Raw genomic sequence first — 22,153 nt, forward strand, 5'->3', positions numbered from 1 at the left:
AATCAAAATTTCCATTTTTAAAAATTTTTGTATTTTTAAAAATATATCGACATGGTACTCGTTTTCTACTAAAATAAAGTCGGAGATTTTAAATCTTACTTCAGAAAACACAAAAAATCAAAATTTTGGTTTTCTCAAAATCAAAATTTAGTTTTTAAAAACTATATCGACATGGTACTCGTTTTCTACTAAAATAAGGTCAGAGATTTAAACTTTTACTTCAAAAAACACAAAAAACCAAAATTTTAATTCTCAAAATCAAAATTTCTATTTTCAAAATCAAAATTTTAATTTTTTTAAAACTATATCGACATGGTAGTCGATTTCTACTAAAATAAGGTCTGAGATATTGAAACTAACATCAAAAAAACAAGAATAATAACAATCTGAAATTATATCTAAAATTTTCAATAACTAAGAATTACCTTGACTTTAACAAAATATAGAAGAAAATGCTTAAATAGCAAGGTAAAACGATCAAAAACAACCCAAAATGTTTATTCATTTCCAGATGACTTTTTTTCGTTTTCTGCAAATTATTCACGAAGCAATGCATTGAAATATTGATTGTAAAATTCAATAAAGTTTGTCTAAAGAAAAGTTTTAAAAAATACATCATATCTTTGCAACATAGTTTCAAAGCATGTCTCAGGAATGAAATGCGCAAAGCAATATATATAGTAGAATGGGATAAATCGCTGGCAGGAGAGATAAATGAAAACTTGAAAGATGGTGATGGAAACAGGGACAATCAATCAATGTAGGTGAAAAGGAAACAGTTTCCGATGAAAACTAATCGAAAGTAAATTTGATCAGCGATGAAACTGACATTTTGCAAAAAAAAAAGAAAAATAAAAAGCGAGAAAGAGAAAAAACTATAGCAATTGAAAAAATTGACCACTTCAACTATTTATAAATCAAATAAAAAGGAATTAACAAAAAATAGAAATCAAATTGTAAATTCATAAATATCATTAAATACTTTTTAATATCTTTTCTGTTTATTTAGTACTAAACTCGAAAAATCAAAATTTTGAGTTTCAAAATCAAAATTTTGATTCTCAAAATCAAAATTTTAGTATTTTTAGATCTATATCGACATGGTAGTCGTTTTCTACTGAAATAAGGTCGGAGATTTCAAATCTGATATCAGAAAACACAAAAAAATCGAAATTTTGATACCTTAAATTAAAATTTTGTATTTTTTTAATCAAAATTTTCGTTTTCTTTAAACTATATCGACATGGTTATCGTTTTCTACTAAAATATAGTTAGAGATTTCAAATCCGACGTCAGAAGATACGAAAAAACAAAATTTTGATTCTCAAAATCAAAATTTCCATTTTCAAAATTGAAATTTCAGACTTTTTAAAACTATATCGACATGGTAGTCGTTTCCTACTAAAATAAGGTCTGAGATTTTAAATCTGACGTCAAAAAACATGAATATTAATAAAGATAATGATGATAAAAATATACTTGTTTAATGAAAACTACTAAAATTTCGTCACTTGGCAGAAATCGTCTATTGATTTCTACCCGTAAAAAATTTATCAACTTCATTTTTTAGGATTCATGTTATTTTCAATGGAAAAGTATTGATTGAATATTGAGTTTAATAATTTACGGTATAGATAGGATGTGAAATGGTTGAACATTTCGAAAATGGAACATGTCAAAAGGTTACAGAAAATTAATGTCGGGGTAATATATACATATATGTATATGTACGCGCACGAAGGTCAATCGAGAAGGATAGTAGCGAGACTAAAATCGGACAGATGCTCGCCAACTTGGAGCCTGCACCACTTGACTTCACTTGCCACAATATATCCCTTCAGTAAACTCAACTTTTATATATGTATACCCAATCGAAATCATTCAAACTAAAATCACTAACTGACACAGTATTCCAATATCAATATTGACTCTGCATTTTCAATTTGTCTATTAAAAAATTCAATAGTTTCAGTTTTTTTCTAATTTTTAAATTCAATAATTTTATTAAAAACTTTTTGCAATCATAGTTTTTAATATAAATATTTGCAATCAGTGTTTTCAATATAAATATTGGCAAACAGTCTAAAAAAACTTTACTTTTAAAGAGACAATTTATTTTTGTACCATAAATTCGTTTTGAAATCTCCAAATATCGTAAATTTAAAAAATGAAAATTTTGATTCTCAAAATAAAAATTTCTTTTTTAAAAATAAAAATTTTAGTTTTCTTAAAACTATAACGACGTGGTAGTCGTTTTCTACTAAAATAAGGTTAGAGATTTCAAATCTGACATCAAAAAACACGAAAAATTAAAATTATGATTTTCAAGACCAAAATTTTCATTTTCAAAATCAAAATTTTCGTTTTTTTAAAACTATATCGACATGGTACTCGTTTCCTACAAAAATAACATCGGAGATTTAAAATATGACATCAAAAAACACGAATATTAATAATAATTATTATAGAAACCATTTTTTTAAAAAAGAACTCTAAATAAAAAAAACTATAAATATTTCTATAAACTATTTTTTTAAAGGGAACTTAAATTTTTTCCCCATCGAACATTTATACGGAAAAATTGTTTCACACTAAAAATTTATTTTACAATCACCCAAAAATGTGTACGCTCGAAAATTTTATCGTCGTACGTCTATATATTTATAGGATAAACAAACGAATAACAGAGCCATTATAATAAAATTGGATTTACCTGATGTCAGATATCAGCAATAACAATATTTTGGCGTATTTTATAAAATCGATTTATTACCCCCTCCCCCCCTCCTCATACAATTCTCTCTCCCCGTCCATAAAATAAGCGATAAAATATGATTTTTCAAATTGTTTGCAAAATGCTCAATTGTCCGTTATATTCGATGTATTCATATATTTTATCAATACAATCGAAACTGCACGCGAATTTTGTAGTTTATTTTATAATTCAAAATTTAACAATTCTATTCAAAGTTATACACAAAATAAATAGAAAAAAAATTGACATTTTGACAAATCGACTATTTTACCCCATTCTTCGTTATTTTCTGCAAATTATTTTTACTAATGTTCCTATCACCACCATTACTATTATTACTATCATTATTTTTATTATTATCATTATTATTATCATTATTATTATTTTTATTATTTATAATATAATATTATTATTTTTATTCTAATGATTAATATTCCTGATTTCTGATGTAAGATTTGAATTCTCCGACCTTATTTTAGTAGAAAACGATTACCATGTAAACCGATTTTCATATACTTTGAAAAAACTAAAAAAGGCAGATTTTGGAAAAAGTGGGGGTAAAAGCCCCCAAAAAAACCTTTTTTGGTTGATTTTCAAAATATTTTTTCAATTTAACTTGAGACTTTGGTCAGGTCTTAAATTTCAGCTTGGAGCGAATACCTCAAGGCCCATATGTGCAAGACCAAATGAATAATACAGTTTTTTGAAAAAACTGGGGGTAAAAACTCAAAAAATAAATTTTTGTCCTTATATTTGACATCGTAGTGGTTTTCAATGTATTTTTGTCCTCTAAATACGATTCCGGGTTCCAAAATTGCCTAGCACGTCAGGTTTTTGAAAAAAGTGGGGGTAAAGAACCAAAAAATAAATTTTTTTTGCTTATTTTCGATATGGTAGTCGATTTCAATGTATTTTTGTTCTCTGAACACGATCTTGAGTCGAGAAATTGCCCAGCACATCAGGTTTTTGAGAAAAGTGGAGGTAAAGACCCAAAAAATAAATTTTTTTTCACTTATTTTCGATATGGTAGTCGTTTTTAATGTATTTTCGTCCTCTGAACACGATCCCGGGGTTCGAAATTAACCAGCAAGTCAAAATTTCGAGAAAAGTGGGGGTAAATTAAAAATCGCTAAACGAAATTTTAGTGACTTTCAGAATTTCAGAATTATAATTAAAATACAATAAATTATATTAGTTATAATTAAAGTTACATTTTAATAGAATGTATTATAAATCAATTATATTGTTTTGTATAATATATCTTATTAAATAAATTACCAAATTAATTATATAATATATTCATTATATTTATGAAACGAAATTTTATCTTTCACCCAACCATTTTTCCTTCGTGTCCTCTATCCGATCTTATATTTCATCTCAAGAAACAAAGGATTGCTTTCACTTTTAAACCCTCTTTTTTCCTATATAAGGCATTTTTTTACCCTCCCATATGCACCATTTCAACCCTTCCCACTTCGCCTCTTGAGACAAGTGCAAAGAGAGCGTATATTTTACTCACTTTTCTGTTTCTCTCGCATGAAACAAGTGGCTGCACTTCATATTATACCCGAAAAGAAAAGAATTGATGTTCACGTAAAAAAAAGATAGCGAGAGAGAAAAGCGAAAAGAGTTATTGTTGTCTTATAAAACAGTAACGTCAAGAAAAATTGTTTCGTTTAAAATTAGTTTACCGCCTGATGAAAAATTTATCACCAGCTACGAAAGAAATAAAAAACAAATTCATTCCAAGGAAATGAATTTCTTCTTCTTCTTCAATTGGTACACAAGTTTCAAAACTGGTACAAAAATCCCTATCAAAGGGATTTTTAATCCCTTTGTTAGGGATTTTTGTTCCAATTTTGAAACTTGTGAATTAAAAAAGACATTTTTAATTTAAATTATTTTCAAGATTCAAAATTTCGACATTTATTGTTAGGATCTAAAGGATCACAGTTAGTGACCTTTTTTCTCTTTTCCCATTTTTTTATCCAATTATTGAAATCTAAGACTTTATTTTAGTAGAAAACGACTACCATGTCGATATAGTTTTTAAAAAACTAACATTTTCATTTTAAAAATGGAAATTTTGATTTTGAGAATCAAAATTTTGACTTTTCCTGTTTTCTGTTATCAGATTTAAAATCTCCGGCCTTATTTTAGTAGAAAACGACTACAATGTCGATATACTTTTAAAGAACGAAAATATTTTTTAAAATTAAAAATTTTGATTTTAAAACTTAAAATTTTGATTCTTTGTATTTTCTGACGTCAAATTTCAAATCTCGGACCTCACTTTAGTAGAAATCGACTACCATGTCAATACAGTTTTAAAAAAACTAAAATTTTGATTTTGAGTTAAAGTCAAAATTGAATCGAAAGTCAGAATTAAAAAGTTAAAGTCAATTTCAAAGTCAAAACTAAAATCGAAGTCAATATCGAATCGAAAGTCAAAGACAAATTAAAAAATCGCGCCCTAGGTTCAAAACTGTTTAAAACTAACTCTAAAACTGCCATTGACTTGCAGAAACTCTATAAATGTTCAATTTGCAGAAATTCCGTAATTCTAATAATCAAAAAATGTATTTAAACTGTGGAGAAATTAAACTAAACCAAAATAAACATAATTTTATACCATCTTTTTTCCTCTCACTCTCTCTCTCTCTCTCCCTTATACACAGATTCCATTTCAAGTTTTCTCCTTATTGAAGTAATTTTCAGAAGGTCGAAGGGACTTTAATGAGTAAAGTAAAAAAGCAAAGCTCGATAGAACTTTTAAGTAAGCTCAAAACTTATCGTTAAGACTTTCTGCTTCGTAAGTCGAATACAACCTTCGCTTAACTTTTAACAGTTTTGCCTTTGCACCTGGACTACACTTACAATTTTTTTCCTAATGGATTAGTTTCCCTCCCGGCGTCGTTGTGTACACACTTATATGTTCAATATGCTAAAAGCTCAATTTAAAAGACACAAGAACAAAAAAGAAAATATCAAAAATTTTTAATCCAACTTTATATTTATATTTAGCGTCTCTAGAAATCCCCGAGTAACAAATTTTTAAGCGAATTGGAAAAAATTTTAAAAAATACCTCTTAGTATTATAATATTTTTAAAATTACTACTACTATCATTGATATTATTATTATTAATATTATTTTTCTTGTTTTTAGATGTCACATTTGAAATCTTCGACCTTCTTTTAGTAGAAAACGATTACAATGTCAATATAGTTTTAAAAAACTAAAATTTTGATTTTGAAAATAAAAATTTTGAATTTTTTTTATTATTACTATTTTTATCATTTTTAATATTCGTATTTTCTGATATAAGATTCAAAATCTTCGACCTTGTTTTATTAGAAAACGACTACCATGTCGACAGTTTTAAAAAAAACCAAAATTTTGATTTTGAGAATCAAAATTTTGATTTTTTGTTTTTTTTCACGTAAGATTTAAAATCTCCGTCATTATTTTAGTAGAAAACGAGTACCATGTCGATATAGTTTTAAAAAAACTAAATTTTGATTTTTAAAACAGAAAATTTTGATTTTGAGAAAATCAAAATTTTGATTTTTTTAAAAATTTTTGACTAAAGAATGTCGCAAATCGAATTTAAGCAACAAGAAAATTCTCGAATTGTTTCACCATTTCGGATTTTTTAAATCGACCAACGACATACTTCTTTACTTTTTTTTTTTTTTTTTTTGAAAAAACAGAGTTTCGTATTTCTCTTTAATTATGTGAAGCATCGATAATAAAGAAAGAGGCACATATATAGATGCATTTGAGAGTATTTTCACGTACAAGTACTCGCGAATGTCACCAAGTGAACGTATTTCACCGTCACGTCCCCTTTATCACGACTACGTGATAAAATTACGCGTAATATACCCATGCTAGCCAAAGAGCTTCAGTGAACGTCGCACTAATTCATTCATCCCCCTCTCTCTCTCTCACTCTCTATCTCTCTGTCTTCGTTTTTCGCCTAACATCCAAAAAACCTCTACGCCAACACGTGCCACACACATATGTGTGTATTATACACATACACTTACAAACTATAGTGTGTATAGAGTTTAGTCAAATTTATACACCGTAAAATTCACGCTATGTAAAATTCAGGTTGCACTTGTTCAACGGTACTGCTTTAATGCATGGCATTTTAATGGTAATGCATTTCAATTCCTATATGTACCCTTAACACTTTTATACACCTATATATATTAGCTTTATTCAGTTTCAGAAATTTTTTACAATTTTCTTTATTCTTTCGCAGTGCGACAAACTTTATAAAAAATTTATTGAAATGTGGAAGAATTTAAAGTCTTGAAAATAATTAAAATTAAAAATGTGATTATTAATTGTAATTTAAAAAAAATTTAATTGAAAATTTTAATTTTTTTAATTTTAGTTTCAAAATTGGTAGACAAAAATCCCTAACAAAGGGAAATAATAAGAGATTCTCAGAAATCCTAAGATATACTATAAGAGATCCTAAAAAATCCTAAAAGATACTAAGAGATTCTAAGAAATCGTAAAATATGCAAAAACATCCTAAGAGATACTAAGAAATCCTAAAAGAAAATTTATGATTCCAGTTGTCTTAGGGTTTTTTCATTAATTTAATCAGACATCAAAAAACACGAAAAATCAAAATTTTAGTTTTTTTAAAACTATATCGACATGGTAGTCGTTTTCTACTAAAATAAGGTCTGAGATTTTAAATCTGACGTCAAGAAAACACTAACAAATAAAAATTTTGATTCACAAAATAAAAATTTCCATTTTCAAAATCAAAATTTTGGATCATTAAAGCTATATTGACATGGTAGTCGTTTTCTACTAAAATAAGGTCTGAGATTTTAAATCTGATAACAGAAAACAGAAAAGGTCAAAATTTTGAATCTCAAAATCAAAATTTCCATTTTCAAAATGAAAATATTAATTTTTTTTAAAATCTATATCGACAGGGAAGTCCTTTTCTACTAAAATAAGGTCTTTGATTTCAAATATGACATCAAAAAACACAAAAATTAAAATTTCCATTTTCAAAATCAAAATTTTGGATTTTTTAAAGCTATATCGACATGGTACTCGTTTTCCACTAAAATAATGTCTGAGATTTTAAATATGACATTAGAAAACACAAAAAAATCAAAAGTTTAATTCTCAAAATAAAAATTTCTATTTTCAAAATCAAAATTTTTGATCTTTAAAGCTATATATCGACATGGTAGTCGTTTTCTACTAAAATAAGGTCTGAAGTTTGGAATTTGACATCAGAAAACATGAATATTAATAAAGATAATGACAACAATAATAAACTTTTTTAACGAAACCTATTAAAATTTCCTCATTCGTCAGTTGACAAAATTTGTGTTAATTTAAAAGATGGAACAAAAATTTCGTTGCAAAGAATTATTTTTCTGAAAATTGTTTGCTAAATATTATAATAACTTTATAGAGTAAAATTTGAGGAATTTGTAAATATCTAAAACCGCAGTGCGGATATACATTCACGAAAGAGAATAAACAGAGTTTAATAATACCCGGGGGGTTGACAAACACGTCGACTATCTTGTGCGCAAGAAATTTCATTTTCTTTAATAAGATTTTTCACTTTGTCGCGTCTAAAACTCGTTACTCTCTAATGAAGCCTGCCTGATTACTTTAACTTAATTCTATTTCAAGAAATTCATAATTTAGAAATAGAAAACTACTGCTTCATTATTGAAATTTTGACACTATGTGTCAAAATGTATTAGTATACTTGAGCCAGTAATTAAAAACAAAAAATACTTCTAGAAAAGTCGTAGGAATTAATGTTACTGCACCAAATACCAAAAAAAATTATTTTTCAACCCAAAAAATGTGTTTGAAAAAACAGAATGAAAACTAGTTGAAAACTGCTAAACTACCTATTTTGTTGATACCATTTTTAAAAAAACCATATTACACAGAAGGAGAGAAATAGTTTAATGAGTTCACATTGTGAAAGTTTGAAATCTTATTTACATACAGTGCGATTTCACGCTGGAGAGCTTAATAAAAATTTGCATAATCTTACGATAATACGGTATAAGCTTTTTTACTTTGTTATACGGGGAGGGGAGAGAAAAAGTCTTCTTTTCCAACTATTATAGTCGATAATTTTCATTTTCCTTTTCTACATTCAAGTGCTTCCAAAAAATTGTCTTTATATCCTCTTGAGAAAAAAAAGAAAAAGTTCTCCAACCAAGAATATTATTCGTATAATATACACATACAGAGTTGGATTTTGACTAAAGTTTCATATAATTCCCCAGGAGCGACAAGTTTATAGCGCAGTAGCACTGCATTTGAACTTGCAATAATGGCTTCTTTAAACTAACTTGAGCATATTAATTAGTTACCTTAAATTTCTCTCTACGAATTTTATTTATTCCTATATTTCTTTTTTAAGAATTTTTTTTAATAAATACTAGTTCAAGAAATACTAGTTCTACTTCTTCAAGAACTATTAATTAGGTAACTTAAGTTTCAGTTTACAATATTTATTTTTTCCTATCCTTTTTTTACATTTTTAAGGATATTTTTATTATTTTCATTTATTCAATTAATTAATACTAGTTCAAGTGTAATAGTTTTTTAAGAACTTTCTGGTGCGAAAAAATAAAGTCTGTGATTGCAAATATGAATTCAGAAAACACGAGAAATCAAAATTTTCATTCTCAAAATCAAAATTTCCATTTTCAAAATCAAAATTTTAGTTTTTTTTAAAACTATATCAACATGGTAGTCGTTTTTTACTAAAATAAGGTCTGAGATTTTAAATCTAACGTCAAAAAACACAAAAAATCCAAATTTTGATTCCCAAAATCAAAATTTCCATTTTCAAAATCAAAATTTTAGTTTTTTCAAAACAATATCAACATGGTAGTCGTTTTCTACTAAAATAAGGTCTGACATTTTAAATCTAACGTCAAATAGCATAAAAAATCATAATTTTCATTTTCAAAATCAAAATTTTAGTTTCTTAAAAACTATATCAACATGGTAGTCGTTTTTTACTAAAATAAGGACTGAGATTTTAATTTTAACGTCAGAAACCACGAAAAATCAAAATTTTGATTCCCAAAATCAAAATTTCTATTTTCAAAATCAAAATTTTATTTTTTTAAAAACTATATCAACATGGTAGTCATTTTCTACTAAAATAAGGTCTGAGATTTTAAATCCGAAGTCAAGAAACACAAAAAATAAAAACTTTAATTCTCGAAATAAAAATTTCCATTTTTAAAATCAAAATTTTAGTTTTTTTAAAAACTACATCGACATGATAGTCGTTTTCGACTAAAATTAAGGATCTTTTTAATTATGTTTATTTATTTAATTAATTAATACTAGTTCAAGTATATAGGTTTTTTTCTGGTGGAAAAACAAACCTCGGATAGTTCGTAAATTATATGAAAACCTTTTTTGTAAATATTACCCCCATCCCACCTCTTGGTAACAAATTTTACATACATTAACGCCATTTTATTGTGTCGTTTATCCGAAGCCTGAAAAAAGTGATTAAGATTTAAAATTTTGTTTTAAGTTTCCCGAGAATAATAGATTCAAGAATGACTGGATTCAGATTAAGTTTTCAAAGATTTACTAGACTCGATTTATCACAAAGTTTGCCAATTTGTATGGAAACTTCAGCAAGTTTCCAAGAGAGAAAGAGTGAGAGAGAGAGAGAGAGAGCGAGCGAGAGAGTGACTTAATTGAATAAACTAATTACGAATTAAATTCGAAAAATTATTAGATATTAAAAATTTTTAAAGGTTCTTTTTAAGTCTCTCTTTTGTAAATTCTCGATTTCTGGTTTGTCTTCCTCTTTTATATATACTTATGTTTTATATATAATATTGCATCCTGGAGGCACCATTTAGCTCCTTTAAACTAATCTTAAAAGTTTGGAGCGTGGTAACGTCACAGCTTATATATTACGAGTTTGAAAACTTTGATCGAACCCGTAGGACGTGAGGGATAGCATTTCCGTCTCTTCTCCTTTTACCCACCCCAAGCCCCCTCCCCTTCTCCATTTGCCATTTACCGATAATGGATCTTAGTGTGCAGGATAGATTAAAGTCTTTCCGCACGATGATAATGCACTCAATCAAAAAAACTTAATCAGATTATCTTAATTATACTCTTTTCTACATTCTTTTTATATTTTTTTCTTTACTCTTTTCTATATTCTTTTTCACATTCCTTTTCACTATGGATTAATTAATTGTGTCTATTACTTAATTAGCAGTGCTAATCCCAACAAATCTGGACATTGAAAATCAATATACTTTTTTCTAATTAGAAAAAATACCTTTAAATTTTAACTATTTTTAAAAAACTTTATCTACTTCTAAAAGATACTAAGAGATTCTAAAAGAATATAATTTTGTCAATTGGTTTCTCAAAATTGAAACAATTTTTTCTTCTACTTATCATATATAAATTTTCGATTACGAATACAATCTTGTCAATACGACAATTCGTTTCTTCAAATTGAACAATTTTTTCTTCTACTGATCATAAATAAATTTTCGATTATGAATGTAATTTTGTCATTACGACAATTTGTTTCTTCCAATTGAAACAATTTTTTCTTCTACTGATCATAAATAAATTTTCGATTATGAATGTAATTTTGTCATTACGACAATTTGTTTCTTCCAATTGAAACAATTTTTTCTTCTACTATTCATAAATAAATTTTCGATTTCGAATGTAATGTTGTCATTACGACAATTTGTTTCTTTAAATTGAAACAATTTTTTCTTCTACTGTTCATAAATAACTTTTCTTTGAGAGACCCGCCTCATTAAAAGTATTTATTTAAAAAAATGTAAGATACAGAAAGATCGAATTTAAAATCTTACACACAAAAAGTAAAAAAATTGGCAAAATTAGTATAATATCAAAATATCAAAAAATCCAACATGAAAAATAAAGATTAACACGTTATAGTAAACTTTTCGTGTTTATTAAAGAAACCAAAAAAAGAACCCCGAGATCGTATTTTATTCGAAGATGGGACATTAATAACGAAAGGAAACAGCTTCGATATATGAAAATCCGTGAAGAAGAATTTTATGTGTGGCTGTAAAGAAGCACTTAGCTTATCCCTAGGTGTTTCGACAAGTATACACGATAAACCCCCCCTTCCCTTTTCTATATATAAGAGGGCAAGTGTAACGACTGAATTTGTGGAACCGTCGTCGTCGCTAACGTTTTCAGAATCGATATTCCAACCCCCCCCCCCCCCTTCTCTACTTCTCCACCACCTATCTGACCCAAAGGGAATGCGACCACAGGAACTTGGGATTCCGGTTCGAATAAACCCGCTGTTTTCAACCCGTCTACTACTGAGACAGTGATTTATTGAACTGGCCATTAATTAGGTTAAGTCAGGACATTCAAATCGCTGTCTCTCTCTCTATATATATATATGTATATATAAACGAAGAGCAGGTCGAACGCACCTATTCTTTTGAAAATCGTTTTACTTCCGTTAAAATAGTGCTCTTGTTTACCGTTTCGGTTTCAAGTTTAGAATTGGGATTTTCTACTCGGTATTTGTATTTATTTTATTTTTTTCAGGTTTTTTTCTTGTGGTAGTGAAATTTATTATTATTCTTCGCTAAATTTCGTTGCTTCTTTTTAAACGATTAGGGATTTAGTGAAAGAATTATTTTTATACAGTGGCAAATATCAAGTTTGATATTTGCATCTTGAATCTGTATCACTAAATAAACAATTCATTAATACACTATTTTGAAATTTAATGTGGTTTTCATAAAGTTTTTTGGCTTTGAAGATTGACTGAAATAGCCAAAATTTGTTTCTTGAAATTGAAACAAACGTTTTTTTCTTCTACTTTTCATAAATAAATTTTCGATTTCGAATATAATATTGTCATTGCAATTTGTTTCTTTAAATTGAAAATTTTTTTTCTTCTACTCATCTTTAATAAGTTTTCGATTTCAGATATAATCTTGTCATTACAAGAATTTGTTTTTTGAAATTTTAACATTTTTTTCAAATGTCACAGTTTTTGCCGTCTTTAAGAAAAAATAAAAATTGGGGCGTTTCCGAAAAATAAAATTAATATTCTTTTAATTTATATCATTAAATAAACAATTCATTAATACATTATTTTGAAATTTAGCGTGGTCTTCATAAAGTTTTTTGGCTTTGAAGATTTCCAAAAATAGACAATTTCACAGTTAAGGCCATTTTTTCAAAAAATATTAAAATTGGCGGCGTTTCCGAAAATTTAAACTAATTTCTTTCTATTCTGCATCACTAAATAAAAAAATTAATGAATATAATTTTTTTTAATTCAGCGTGGTCTTCGTAAAGTTTTTTAGCTTTGAAATTTGACAAAAACAGCCAATTTTACAGTTAAGGACATTAAAAAAAAAAATTATTAGAATTAGAAACGTTTTCGAAAATTATTTCATTAATTGTTTTTATAAATATATTTTTGTTAATTAAATTAATAAAGTAATGAAAAAATAATTTTGTTATTTATTTATAATTTTATTATTATTAAAAGTGGTATTAATAATAGATAAATAAATAATATTATAAATTATTAATAAATTAATATTAATGTGTATTAATATTTATTTTTTTTTATTATTTATTTATTAATATTTGTGATATTATTTATCAAGTACTTTTGTACAAAAGAGTTCGTTTGAAACCCTTATATATTCAAAGAAATAAAATAACTATTAAGATTACTATCTATTTAAACAATTGTAACAAATTCATTATTAAAAAATTTTTTAATTTTATTAATTAATTTATTATTCAATATTTTTTTTATTCAATTTATTAATTAATTAAATTAATTAATTAAATAAAAAAATTTTTAAATAATAAATTTATTATTGAATATTTTTTAATTTAATTTATTAATTTATTATTTAAAAATTTATAAATTTAATTTACTATTTAATTAAAAATTAAAAAATCCATTTATTGAAAACTATTAATATTACAATAAATTTTATTATTAACGAAATTTATTTATTTTTTCTGTAATCAAATATATATTTTATAAAAAATTTTTTATATTTTTTTTACAATATTTTTTATTATAAGTATTATTTAAGAAGAATTTTTAATATTTTCTCATAATAATAATAATAATAAATTAATAAACTATAAATATTTTTATTAATTAAATATTATTCATTTATAGTTTGGACTTAATTTATTATTAATTATATAATTAATAATAATAATAATAATATTAATAATAATAATAATAATAATTGTAATAATAATGATAATAATAGTCTTTATAATATTAATTTAAAAAAAATTCATATATTACATAAAGCAAAGCCTTCTTTTAAATAAAATAATTTTACTTATTTTTGTTATAAATTGTATCAGAATTTTTTTTATATGAGCAAAAAATGCCACAATTTGTCAATGTTCTATTGAGGTTATGTAGAAGAAAATTTTCCAGTACAGAAAAAAATCAAAATTTTTCCGTAAATACATTTCCAAGTGAAAAATAATAAAGAAAATAAATTAAAAATTTCATAGAAAATAATTACTTACAAAACAAAAATTATATTTAGTGATATTTTCGTCGAAAATAGAGAAAATTTTCCAAACAAGTGGTTTCCGACAAGGGAAAAATAATGCGTCACTTTTACACGACATCGGCACTAAATTTTCGTATTTTTTCACAAAATCTCGATAAATATTGAAACAATAAATATATTTCACTGTATTTTATTCATTATTTTCACTTATTTCGCGATTTTTCTTGTAAATTTAACAAAACTTGTCACGACAACTGACCGACAGGAAAGAATTCTGCTGTCATTGTTGAGCAGGGCTTGGAAGTTAGGAAAATATTTAACGCAACACGCAGAGTTGGGCCGCTGAGTATTAAAATTCAAGAGTGCAAAGAGTGGGGGGTCAATGTCAGATAACTTCACATTGTTGATAATAATTATTAACAAGTTATTGATAATAATATATTTGAAACTTACAAACAAGTTATTAATTAATTAATAATAATAAAATATTACAAACAGGAATATTTATGCAAATACGACAAAAAAATTGAATTCTAACCCGAATTAGGAAATAAACACGAATTTGTCAAAAATTGAGGTTATCGAATGAAAATACATTTTTACATTTTCCACTCTAGAAATTTAAATCGAATATTTTTCATATAAAATAGTGAAAAAATTAACGAAAGTTGAACTAACCTCACTTATTTACACAAATTTTAAGTCACTTTTCGTCCTTTTCGTCAAGAATATAGAAAACTTTGTTTCCAAAAATGTCAAAATAATCCTTCACTTTTCACGACATCCACGTCGAATAAATTATTTTTTCCCCAAAATCTTCATAAATAATAAACCACTAACTTTCTTTTTACTATATTTAGCAATTTTCTCACTGATTTTTCTGTTCTTTCACTGAATTTAATTAAAAGTTGTCAAGACAAGTGACTGACGGGAAAAAAAGACGGAAGCCATTGTTAATCAGGGAGTGGAAGTTAAGGAAATGTTCATCACGACACGCAGGGTTGGGTCGCTGAATTATAAACTTTAACAGAGAAAAGGGTGGGGGGTCAACATCAGCTAACTTCACTTTGTCGAATCATAGACAATAATCAACAAGTTATTAATTATCAAAAAAATGTCGAAAAACAACAAATATTTTATGAAATTAGATAAATGAAACTCAATTTTGACACAAATGGGCAAAAAAATACGTATTTACCAAAAAGTGAGGTTAGAAAATACTAAATTACCTTTTTTTCTAAAAGGAGAAATTACCAATATTTTCAGCAAATAGTAAAAAAAAATTAATCAAAATTGTGGAAAATATGTACGAACCTCATTAAATTTCACAAATTCCTGGAAATTTTGGTTAAAAAATTGAAAATTTCACTAAAAAGTTTGTTTCTGACAGTGTCAAAAAAATCCTTCACTTTTTACGACATCCATATTAAAATAAGTATTTATTTCACGAAATCTTTAGAAATATTTAAACACAAAACTTATTTTCACCAGATTTAGTCATTTTTACAATAATTTTATTGTTATTTTACGTATAATTAATGAAATGAATCAATAGTGTCAAGCGTGTCAATAAAAGTGTCAGACATGAAAGACACAGGGTGTGGAAGGTCAGGAAATGTTCGCCGTGACACGTAGAGTTGGGTCGCTGAATTATAAACTTTAACAGAGAGAAGGGTGGGGGTCAACGTTAGCTAACTTCACACTGACCGATGTTAAATAGTAATTGACATGTTGAAATAATATAATAATTAATTATAATTAGTAATTAGTAGTTAATAATTAATCATACAGTTTTATAATTTACTACTTAATACGTAAATATTATTAGCGCAAAATACATAGTTACTTGTTCTGGACGTAAATTTGATTGAAAATTGTCATTCCTAGTGTTCCTGGTTAGCGATAGAAACCTGAACAGGGCTGGGAAGTTAATGAAAGAAGCCATTAAACAGGGTATTGAATCTAAAGTATCGTTTTACGCATCGCGCAAAGTTAGATCGTCGCAGTACAATAAAAAATTCCTCCCCCCCCCTCCACCATATTTCCACTTAACTTTAAGCTTCTATCACAACATTAATTTTTTTCTCCTTCTAATCGACTAATTTTCAATTTCACACCGAATATTAATGCTTATTTACAATTCTACCTTTATTTTCACTGAAAAAAAAATTATTGAATAAATTAAAATTTAGTAAATTAAAATTTTTATTTAAAAAAGAAATAATTATGACAACAATGAAACACATTATGTCAAAAAAAAAGAAAAATACAAAGACTATGATTATTAAAGTATATTTAAAAAAAGCGAACAGAATCGACCCCATTTATCTTTATAATATCAAAATTAAAAAAGTGCAGTAAATAATTTTTTCCCGTAAAACAGCAAGACTGCCGTAAAGTTATATGAACTCTGATCCAACCATATTTCTTTCTATTGTTGACATTCCTGTCCTGCTACAACACGTTTCGTTTAAGCTTTACATTACACTCGGAAAAAGTCCCGTGTTCGCTTCATCCGACAAAACAATGACGTTTCCCTTCATAAGTCGCCTATATTACCGCCCTAGGGGGATTTCGGTCTAGTCATAAAACCGGAAACGTCAGATCATTGAACCTATGAAAATAGATTATACCGCAGAGATAGAAAAAAAAATATTTCCCACTTGTCTAGTATTAAATTTTAGTGTAAATTTACCATTATTTTAGGGTCTATTGACCATTATTTGGATTTTTAGTATAAACTGACCATTATTTTAATTTATAGTGTAAATTTACCGTTATTTACAATTTTAGTGTAATTTGACCATTATTTAAATTTGAATTGTCAATTGACCATTATTTAATATTCAATTGGCCTTTATTTCAATTTGTAGTGTGAATTGACCATTATTTAATATTCAATTGGCGTTTATTTCAATTTGTAGTGTGAATTGACCATTTAAAGTATTTTATTTACCACTATTTAATGATTAATTGACCTTTATTTAAATTTAAAGTGTGAATTGGCCATTATTTAATAGTCAATTGGCCTTTATTTTAATCTATATTGTAAATTGAATATTTTTTAATGATAACTAGACCATTATTTACATTTTTAGTGTGAATTCGACATTATATAACAGCCAAATGACCGTTATTTGAATTTGCAGTGTAAACTGACCATTATTTAATTTTATAGTAAAATTGACAGTTATTTACAATTATATTGTGAATTGACCATTATTTAATAGTCAACGCCTTTATTCGAATTTGTAGTGTAAATTGACTATTATTTAATGATCAATAGACAATTATTTACATTTCAAGTGTGAATTTACCTTCATTTAATAACCAAATTATCAATATTTAAATTACTAGTGTAAATTGACTATTATTCAATGGTCGATTGACCATTATTTACATTTGTATTGTTATCTTACCATTATTTAACAGCCAAATGACCATTATTGATATTTTCTATCGTGAATTGACTATTAAATAATGGTCAATATACACAACAATGTTACTGCATAATAAGGGTTGGGAAGCTAAAAAATCTCTATTATAAAGTGTATTTCACAACAGTCGATAAGAAATTGACATAGTTTCCATCCTTCTCTAAACTATATTATTCCAAGCCTACAGATATTTTCTCTCAAAACTAAGCGTGATACGAGATGGAAACTTGGATAATGATTAGAATCAGGAAGAAGATGAATGCAAGCATACACAAAGTTTATTTCCGCATTGAGAATACCAAACTCATTCGACTTTACAAAAAGGAGTGCAACATATTGTTATGAGGGTCAAAGGCTTGTTGGATTAGGTTGGAAATTGCTTTCTATGAATACAAATCAAAATACATTTCAACAATGGAGAGATGAAATTTATTAAAACTTTAGAGTGCAAACATTGTGCAATGTGAATTTTATTGTACAAAATTGGAACTTGTTTTCGGAAATACGAATACACCTTTATTCAGTTAACTTTATTAAGGGCAGCCGACAATAATTTTGCATCGAAGGGTCCGTTTACAAGAAAAAAAATTGTTTTCGGAAATATGAATACACCTTTATTAATATAACTTTATTAAGGCCAATGCACAATAATTTTGAGTCGAAGGGACCGTTTACAATAAGTTTCTGTTTAATCTTACGACTGCAATAAGGTACATCTACAATTGTTGTATTGACTCAAAAAGACATTGTAGAATGAACCTTTTACGCCAGGAATGTTGGGGACCATGAACAAAAATCACTGTAGAAGTGCACAATAAGGCACATCTACAATAACATTTTGTGTTTACTTAAAAATACATTGTAGAATGACCCTTTTACGTCAGAAATGTTGGGGCATGAGAAAAGACACTGTAGAAGTACCTTAAGATGGAAAATAAAGTCAGTTAAGCAGATAAACGTTGAAAATACGTAATTTATGTAGTCTATGGACTAAAATAATGGTGAAATAACAAAAAAGAAGAAAAGCAAGGAAACTATTTTCTATTAAAATCTGTTTATTCCAATTTAATTAAATTTGCTCAAGTGGTTTAAGGAGATTGCACGCTAAATCCTGAGACAAACATGTTTGGAAGCCCTTGGCAGGAAAATCATTGAACTGTGTGCTCTTTTACGCATCAGGAACTAAGCAGGATATAGCTGATTGCGCATATATTCAGTTAATATACAGACGATGCTGTGAGGATTTCCTATAACATGGCGATAACATACGTCGGCCCTCGATCAATTATCAACGAATGAACGCCTCTCTATCACTTGTCAGTCCATCGAAGGATTACTCACAAAACTCTCTCTCTCTCTCTCTCTCTCTCTCTCTCTCTCGCGTTCTCCATTTTCCATTCTCTTCTTTTTACACCATCGCAGTTATATAACTCTTGTCGGAACTCTTCAAAATTGTCGACACTCACACTTCACTGATTCCTGTCATCGACACAATATTAACTTTACTTTATTCATAAACTATTCAGGAAAACTTCTCGTTCCCCCATAAAATACGTGTCATAATTCATAATCCGAGTTTAACGTGACAAATTTCTCTTCTCTCTTGCTACCCAACTCTGCTTTGTTGCGCAAATAATAAACAAAGTTTACTAATCGAAAAATATTTTCCAATTTTCGCGGAAAAAAAACTTTTTTTATTGAAGAAAGGGAAAAAAGGTTATTTGTAAATTGAACTTTATAAATGCTACTTTTACAAAAAGTTTTTTCTGAAAAAAGCTATTGTAAATTGAACGTTATTATTGCTACATTTACAAGAAGTTTTTTCTAAAAAAAGACTATTGTAAATTGAACATTATTAATAGAGAAAAATATTTATCACTTGTCTAGTATCAAATTTTAGTATAAACTTACCATTATTTTATAATCTATTGACTATTATTTAGATTTGCAGTGTGAACTGACCATTATTTAAATTTATAGTGTAAATTGACCGTTGTTTACAACTGTAGTGTGAATTGACCATTATTTAAATTTAAAGTGTGAATTGACCATTATATAATATTCAATTGGCCTTTATTTGAATTTGTAGTGTGAATTGACAATTATTTAATAGTAAGTTAGCCTCTACTTAAATTTTTAATGTAAATTGAGTATTATTTAATATTCAATTGGTCTTTATTTGAATTTGTATCGTAAATTAACCATTATTTAATAGTAAATTGGCCTCTATTTGAATTTGTAGTGTAAATTGACCATTATTTAATAATAACTAGACAATAATTTACATGTTTAGTGTGATTTTGTCATTATTTAATAGCCAAATGACTATTATTTGAATTTTTAGTGTGAACTGACCATTATTTAAATTTATAGTGTAAATTGACCATTATTTACAAAAATAATGTGAATTGACAATTATTTAATGATTAATTAATTAACCATTATTTACATTTAAAGTGTGAATGGACCATTATTTAATATTCAATTGGCCTTTATTGAAATTTAAAGTGTGAATTGACCATTATTTAGGTATTAATTACCCGTTATTTAAATTTAAAGCTAAAAACAATGCCACTCGATATTGTTAAAGTTGCAGCAAAATTTGATAAAATTGCCTTAATACTGTGAAACTTACAGGAACATTTAACAAAATTGCTTTAATATATCGAAACAAGCAACAACTGCCAACATCATTGAAGCGATGAAAATAGATTATAATGCAGAGATGGAAAATAATATTTCACACTTGTCTAGTATCAAATGTTAGTGTAAATTTACTAATATTTTATGGTCTGTTGACCGTTCTTTGAATTTGTAGTGTAAACTGACCATTATTGTCATTTATAGTATAAATTGACCATTATTTACAATTGTAGTGTGAATTGACCATTGTTTTATAGTCAATTGGCCTTTATTTGAATTTTTAGTGTGAATTGACCATTATTTAATAGTTAATTGACCATTATTTAATTTCAATGTGTGAATTGACCATTATTTAATAGTCATTTGACCATTATTTGAATTTCTATTGTAAATTGACTATTATTCAATGGTCAATAGACCATTATTTTCATTTGTAGTGTGAATTTACCATTATTTAATCAACATTGTGAAACTTGCAGGCACATTTAACAAGATTGCCTCAATATAATGAAACTTGCAGCAAATGCTAACAACATTGCCACTCAATATTGTGAAAGTTACAGCAATATTTGACAAAATTGAATCAACATTGTGAAACTATCAGCAACATTTAACAACATTACCCTCAAGATTATAAAGTTTGCAGCAATTTTATCGATATTGCTGCAAGTTTAGCTGCTGTGTGGGTTCGGCTTAAGGTTCCCAAGGTTGGGCAGTTAAGAAAAAATACCCCATTTGTCAATTTACCGCAAAGTAATAAAAATTAAGGTCTTTTCACACTCTCTTTTCTTGATATCAACAAAAAAATGTTGTAAAAGTACCTTAATCCTCCTGCATCTCTTTTTACTCCATACAATAGATACAATACATCTAATACATCGCAAATAGAGAAGAGAAATTTGTGAATACTTTTTGAATAATGTCACGAGGGAAAATTGAAAAATAATTATTTTTCGACCTAATTAATCTCGGTAATCCAAATGTAATCCGTTAAAACCATGAATGAAGGATATTGATATATATGGAAAATCGGCTTTACTATATCTCCCAATATATATAGGACGTGTATATATCTCGGTCCTTTATTCATTCTCCCCGCTACTTGGATACAATGTGGACAGGTGGGCTATTTGCCAGGAACAATAGCTCTTCTCTACGATATTGCATACTGCCTCTGGTAAAATGAAGGTACAACGACATGTATGAATGTAACAAGAAGCAGGTGAATGTCCTACTGTAATATTCAAGCTGAACAAGATACTTCATACATGAATATTTCCAAGCAAAAATTTGCTATCGATTCTCATTTTTTTCCCTCTTTCTCTTCTCTTCTATTTTTTTTTTTTTTTTGCTTTTTCATCGCTTTAAATTTTCACTCCACGTTCTTTTCTGAGAAATATATGTAAGGTACTTCTACAATAGCTTTTCTTTTTGTCATATTTTACGGGGGGGAATATTTCTGAGAAGTTTAAGGTGCTTCTACAATAGGTTTCTTTTTATTATCGATATAAAGGTAGTTCAACAATGCGCACAACAAGGTGCTTCTGAGAAGTTTAAGGTGCTTTTACAATACGTTTCTTTTTATTATCGATATAAAGGTAGTTCAACAATGCGCACAACAAGGTGCTTCTGAGAAGTTTAAGGTGCTTTTACAATACGTTTCTTTTTATTATCGATATAAAGGTAGTTTAACAATGCGGACAAGTTGCTTCTGAGAAATTTAAGGTG

The 22,153-nt window shown here is 27.0% G+C and overlaps 1 protein-coding gene across 1 annotated transcript in view; it reads left to right on the forward strand.

The window, feature by feature from the left end:
* Nucleotides 1-22,153, forward strand: part of LOC122512717 (matrix metalloproteinase-2) — a 141,282-nt gene that overhangs the window by 94,622 nt on the left and 24,507 nt on the right. The window lies entirely within an intron of this gene.

The sequence above is a fragment of the Leptopilina heterotoma genome, unplaced genomic scaffold (assembly GCF_015476425.1).
Source record: "Leptopilina heterotoma isolate Lh14 unplaced genomic scaffold, ASM1547642v1 Lhet_123, whole genome shotgun sequence".
In the NCBI taxonomy this organism is placed as follows: Eukaryota; Metazoa; Arthropoda; class Insecta; order Hymenoptera; family Figitidae; genus Leptopilina; species Leptopilina heterotoma.